Raw genomic sequence first — 7,134 nt, forward strand, 5'->3', positions numbered from 1 at the left:
CCCACGATGATAATGGAAGAGAGAGTAGTCTAGAGGAATTCGAAATCCCACAGGTAACGCCGGAAGAAGTAAAGAAAGCCTTGGGAGCTATGCAAAGGGGGAAGGCAGCTGGGGAGGATCGGATAATAACAGATTTGTTGAAGTATGGTAGGCATATTGTTCTAGAGAAACTGGCCACCCTGTATACTCAATGCCTCATGACTTCGAGCATACCGGAATCTTGGAAAAACGCTAACATAATCCTAATCCATAAGAAAGGGGATGCCAAAGACTTGAAAAATTATAGACCGATCAGCTTACTGTCCGTAGCCTACAAAGTATTTACTAAGGTAATTGCAAATAGAATCAGGAACACCTTAGATTCTGTAAAGCAAAGGACCAGGCAGGATTCCGTAAAGGCTACTCAACAATAGACCATATTCACACTATCAATCAGGTGATAGAAAAATGTGCGGAATATAACCAACCTTTATATATAGCTTTCATTGATTACGAGAAAGCGTTTGATTCAGTCGAAACCTCAGCAGTCATGGAGGCATTGCGGAATCAGGGTGTAGATGAGCCGTATGTAAAAATACTGAAAGATATCTATAGCGGCTCCACAGCCACCGTAGTCCTCCATAAAGAAAGCAACAAAATCCCAATAAAGAAAGGCGTCAGGCAGGGAGATACGATCTCTCCAATGCTATCCACAGCGTGTTTACAGGAGGTATTCAGAGACCTGGATTGGGGAGAATTGGGGAAAGGATTAATAGAGAATACCTTAGTAACTTGCGATTTGCTGATGATATTGCCTTGCTTAGTAACTCAGGGGACCAACTGCAATGCATGCTCACTGACTTGGAGAGGCAAAGCCGAAGGGTGGGTCTAAAAATTAATCTGCAGAAAACTAAAGTAATGTTTAACAGTCTTGGAAGAGAACAGCAGTTTACGATAGGTAGTGAGGCACTGGAAGTGGTGAGGGAGTACATCTACTTAGGACAGGTAGTGACTGCTGATTGGGATCATGAGACTGAAATAATCAGAAGAATAAGAATGGGCTGGGGTGCGTTTGGCAGGCATTCTCAGATCATGAACAGCAGGTTGCCATTATCCCTCAAAAGAAAAGTTTATAACCAGCTGTGTCTTACCAGTACTCACGTACGCGGCAGAAACCTGGAGTCTTACGAAAAGGGTTCTACTTAAATTGAGGACGATGCAACGAGCTATGGAAAGAAGAATGATAGGTGTAACGTTAAGGGATAAGAAAAGAACAGATTGGGTGAAGGAAGAAACGCAAATTAATGACATCTTAGTTGAAATCAAGAAAAAGAAGTGGGGGGGGGGGGGGCATGGGCAGGGCATGTAATCAGGAGTGAAGATAACCGATGGTCATTAAGAGTTACCGAATGGATTCCTAGGGAAGGGAAGTGTAGCAGAGGGCGGCAGAAAGTTGGGTGGGCGGAGTTAGTTTGCAGGGACAACACGGGGTAGTTGGAGAAGTATGGGAGAGGCCTTTGCCCTGCAGTGGGCGTAACCAGGCTGATGATGATGATGAGAAAAAAACAATGAACTGCTGTTACTAATTTGTTTGAAAGTGTGAGTATATTAATAGGGTGCCTAAATAAGTGACAGCCATGAAATGCAAGGCATAAATACCTAAAGGGCTTTCCATTTCGGAAGGTTGCACTATTACTGGTCTTCTAGACATAGAATTGCTGCTTTTATCACGCTAGGAACAGCCCATCAAAAGATCCTGTAGGAAGTTTTGGTTATACACCATGTGAAGCGCTGTCCAGGAAGCATCGTACCCAAGGGGTTCAATAGCTGTGATAGAAGTTAAGGACTTGTGAAACAATGGTGCGAGAAGGTGTGCTACCCTCTTTGCTGCAGAAGCTCTCTCCTGTTGCCTTGAACATCACCCACAAGCAACATCCCTCTGCTGTCTTCTCTCATGTCAGAGCCAAGGGCCCACTTGTTCTTGGGGCTAGGGTTGCCCCCATGATCCCAGCCTCCTTTATTTCTTTTTGTCTCCCTTGCTGTGTGATGTTTTCCAGAGATGTTATTGCACGACTCGGTGTTCCATGGGAATCTCTGTGTTCATGCTACTGCTGGCTGTTTGTACTCTGCAGGTAGCGCACAAGCGAGGTGAAAGCACCAAGCATATGATGTCATCTTGCAGGCGTGCTAAGTGGCTTATTCAAGAAGGGTGCTTAGACATTTGCTTAAATTTTTTCAGGTGTTTTTGCAGGGTACATTGCTGTAATGCTTTGCAGGCATGACTGCCATTGTGTTATCTATGCAGTGCATTTATTGCTATGCAATGCCTAAATCTAGTGAGGTGCCCTACTACCCAATATGCGTAATAAAGTAAATTTACCAACTGGCGTGGTATTCTGGTGCACTTACTTTTGGGAATATCATCACTTTTGCGAGATTTTGTGCGACTTGGAACCAGATGCATTGGAATTTATGGGTGACAGTGTTCTTGGCAGTGTGCCAAGCTCACTATCTTCACACAGTACCAGCCACCTTGCTGGCCATATATTTTACAGCTAAGCTGTCTGTGGCTAGGATCCCAAGATTTCATCGTAGCGTAATGTCAACAGAAAACTATCATCATCTATGGCTCATACCTCCGCAAGGCAGAGGCTACAAGCACTCGGCAAAGTGAAGCGAACAGTGCATACATTCTTTGGAATCACTCATACAGCATACAGAACAGCATAAGTTTCAGTAAAGAACAAGCTCAAAACAAGCATCCGAACCACAACTGATAAGGCACTCCTGCACCTACATACAATGCAAAGCATGTAGTGCTCCCCACATACATTTCCCGGTAAAGATTACTGTTGCGCAAGCTGCTGTGGCGATTGCAACTTGACTGTAGCATACGAAGCAGGGAGTGACATAAATACACTTGTGTATGTAAAAGAAGACCCCACCTAGCAACCAATTTGTGTTGTGATAGTGCTATGGGAAAGCCACGCATAGTGAGGACTTCTGAAGAGCAACGTGCGTGGTGAATTTTTCTTCTCTCTGGTCCACTCTTTGTAGGTGCACAAAGTAGTGGCGCAAGCCAAGTCGCAGGCTGTTGAAACGTCTTAGGCTAATAATTAGGTAAAGTGCATCTGAATATTGTCGTGAATAATTTCAGCCTATGTTTCAATGGGTAATCATTCTAGTTGTTGTTTACAGCTTCGAGATCAACCACATTCACAGCAGGGATTGAAGCCCTTTTTCTTTTTGACACGCCTGGTACAGAGTCGCACAAAATCTCGCCAAGAAATTGCACTAGAACACTGCACTTGATTTGTAGATATTAGACTTTGAGCAAGTTCTGCCATTTGCCATGGCATAAATAGCAATTGCTTTGGAAATCATCCTTGTAGCATCAAAACTGCTTCTGTATGGCTATAACGGTTGTTTTTCATTAATTGTTAGAAATTTAGAAATAGAAATTTTAGAAATAATGTTATATTATCATGCTACCTATCGTGATCAGCAAAACCCATCTATTGTGGATAATTCAAGAGAGTCTTTAGGCATGTAGGATCGTCTGGGCTGGTCTTCTGCGCCATAATGTGGCCTTGCTGCCTACAGAGTTATCTGACTGAGCTATCTCTATTGCTATAGCCAGAAGTTCAAATCTTTTTTTTCTTCATTTTTTATGGAAGTGTTCCGTTGGAAGTGTTCCATTCGCAGCTATGTGACTGAGGCTGTGGCGTGGAGCAGAGGTAGAACATCCAGCTACCACGTCCTCCAGTTCACTACATCTTCAGGTTTAAAGCGGTGCCTAACACCAGCAAAAAAAGAAAAAAATGCTGAGAGCCGGTGGGGTTTACTAGTCCAGGTGCAACCAAATTAGGAAGGCCCACTAAGCTTCAACAAAAGACACTCCCTCATCAGAGCAGGAATTGGCCTTCCTAGTGCAGTATTCAGCCACTACCTCCCCCATGACTCCTACAATTAACCCATGGCCCTCAGTCCCCAGCAACTGTGAAGCACCTAAGGCGGCGGCCAGACCTGTGACGCGGCAGAGGGTGCTAAGAATCTCTGGACCCGGACAGGCCGCCACTGGAAACTGAACCTGGCAATGTTCAACACATGAACCCTCTCGAATGAAGCTAACTTAGCAGGAGGAACTATTTGAGGAGCTATCAGGTATTGCGTAGAATATTACTGGCTTTGGTGAGGCTAGAAGAACTGGTGAAGTTTATACAGTGCTGACTAACGGCCACGTCCTATGCTACAGAGGACTTCCAGATGAGAAACAATACAGGGTAGGATTCCTAATCCATAAGGACATAGCGGGCAACATTGACGAATTCTACAGCATTGATGAGAGGGTAGCAATAGTTGTAATAAAGCTAAATAGGAGGTATAGAATAAAGGTAGTACAAGCCTATGCTCCAACCTCCAGTCACGATGATGAACTAGAACAGTTTTATGAAGATGTTGAATCAGCGATGAGAAAAGTGCAAACTCTGTATACTGTAGGCATGGCTGACTTCAATGTAAAAATGGGCAAAAAGCAGGCTGGTGAACAAGCAATTGGCAACTACAACAGCGATTCTAGGAACACTAGAGGAAAGATGCTGGCAGAGTTTGCAGAAAGGAATGAGCTCCGAATAATGAATACCTTCTTCAAGAAGCGTAGCAACAGGAAGTGGACCTGGTAAAGTCCTGATGGAGAAACAAGAAATGAAATAGATTTCATACTCTGACGATCGCAGCATACTGCAGGATGTAGAAGTGTTGGGTAGGGTAAAGTGTAGTGATCATAGGTTAGTGAGGGCTAGGATTTCCCTCAATACAAAGAGAGAAAGAGTAAAATTAGTCAAGAAACAGGCCAATCTAGACGCAGTAAGGGTAAAAGCAGACAAATTTAGGCTGGGACTTGCAAACAAATATGCACCCTTAGAACAGAGACGATGATGATGACATAGAGGTAATGAATGAAACCGTAACGAGGCTGGCTTCAGAGGCAGCAATTGAAGTGGGAGGCAAGGCACCAAGGCAACCAGTAGGCAAGCTCCCCCAAGTAACAAAGGACCCAATAAAGAAACGACAAAGCATGAAAATGTAACTCAAGAGATCAGACAGAACTCACGGAACTGTCAAAACTAATCAACAAGGAGAAAGTAAGGGATGTTCGAAATTATAATGCGAGAAAGACAGAGGAATCAGTAAAAAATGGACGCAGAAGGAATTAGGAGAAAACTTGGCATAGGACAAACCAAGATGTATGCACTGAGAGATAAGCAGGGTAATTTTATTGGCAATTTCGAAGATATAGTAAAAGCAGCGGGAGAATTCTATACTGACCTGTACACTACTCAGAGCAGCCACAATACCTCCATTCGAAGTAGTAATGAACAGGTAAAAGAGGCTCCTTTTATAACTAGCGATGAAGTTAGAAAGGACTTGTAAGACATGACCCGGGCAAAAGCGGCAGGAGAAGATGGAATAATAGTCTGCTTAATTAACGATGGAGGAGATATCATGCTTGAAAAACTTGTGGCCCTTTATACAAAATGTCTCGCGACTTCAAGGGTCCCAGAGAACTGGAAGAATGCCATCATTATACTAATCCATAAAAAGGGAGACGTTAAAGAATTGAAAAACTATAGGCCCATTAGCTTACTTCCAATATTATATAAAATATTCACCAAGATAATTTCCAATAGAATAAGGGCAACACTGGACCTTAGTCAAAGAAGGGAACAGGCAGGTTTCAGGAACGGATACTCTACAATGGATCACATCCATGTCACATCAGGTAATCGAGAAATCCACAGAGTACAATCAGCCTCTCTATATGGCTTTCATAGATTACGAAAAGGCATTTGATTCAGTAGCAATACCAGCAGTCATAGAGGCGTTACGTAATCAAGGAATACAGACCACTTACACCTTGGAAAATATCTACAGAGGTCCCACAGCCACCTTTATTCTACACAAGAAAAGCAGGAAGATACCATAAAGAAAGGGGTCAGACAGGGAGACAATCTCTCCAATGCTATTCACTGTGTGCTTGGAAAAAGTATTCAAGCTATTAAACTGGGAAGGCTTAGGAGTAAGGATTGACGGCGAATATCTTGGCAACCTTCGGTCTGCCGATGACATTGATGTATTCAGCAACAATGCAGACGAGTTACAACAAATGATTGAGGACCTTAACAGGGAAAGTGTAAGAGTGGGGTTGAAGATTAATATGCAGAAGACAGAGATAATGATGAATAGCCGGGCATGGGAACAAGAGTTCAGGATCGCTAGTCAGCCTCTAGAGTCTGAAGGAATGCATTTACCTAGGTCAACTAATCACAGGGAACCCTGATCATGAGAAGGAAATTCATAGAAGAATAAAAATGGGTTGGATTGCATACGGCAGACATTGTCAGCTCCTGACTGGAAGCTTACCATTGTCATAAAAAAGAAAGGTGTACAATCAGTGCATTTTACCAGTGCTGACATATGGGATAGAAACTTGCCGACTGACAAAGAAGCTTGAAAACAAGTTAAGGACGGCACAAAGAGCGATGGACCGAAGAATGCTGGGTATAACGTTAAAAGACAGGAAGGGAGCGGTGTGGATCAGAGAGCAAATGGGTATAGCCAATATTCTAATTGACATCAAGAGAAAAAAATGGAGCTGGGCAGGTCATGTAATGCGCCGGTTAGATAATCGTTGGTCCACTAGGGTTACAGAATGGGTACCAAGAGAAGGGAAATGCAGTCGAGGACGGCAGGCTAGGTGGAGCGATGAAATTAGGAAATTTGTGAGTGCTAGTTGGAATCAGTTGGTGCAGGACAGGGGTAATTGGAGATTGCAGTGCAGTCCTGCAGTTCGTCCTGCAGTGGACATAGAACAGGCTGATGATGATGATAATTACATTGCCAGATTTCGGAATGTTTACAAGGTTGTAAATATATAACAGAAACAGACGTAGTATTGATCCAGGTGGAACACCATATTAATGCGTAGCATTGTATGGGTAATCGGTTGATAAATTCCATGTGAAGCCAGAAAACGACTTTCCCAATACAGGGTAAGAATGCACAGTTTAAACCAGTGCCTTTTAAACCCACTGTGTGTGTCATTCATAGCTGCCATTCGGAGCACAGCGACAAGTGACCCATTTTCTGCTATAA

This window comes from Dermacentor variabilis, chromosome 1 (genome assembly GCF_050947875.1).
Source record: "Dermacentor variabilis isolate Ectoservices chromosome 1, ASM5094787v1, whole genome shotgun sequence".
NCBI lineage: Eukaryota > Metazoa > Arthropoda > Arachnida > Ixodida > Ixodidae > Dermacentor > Dermacentor variabilis.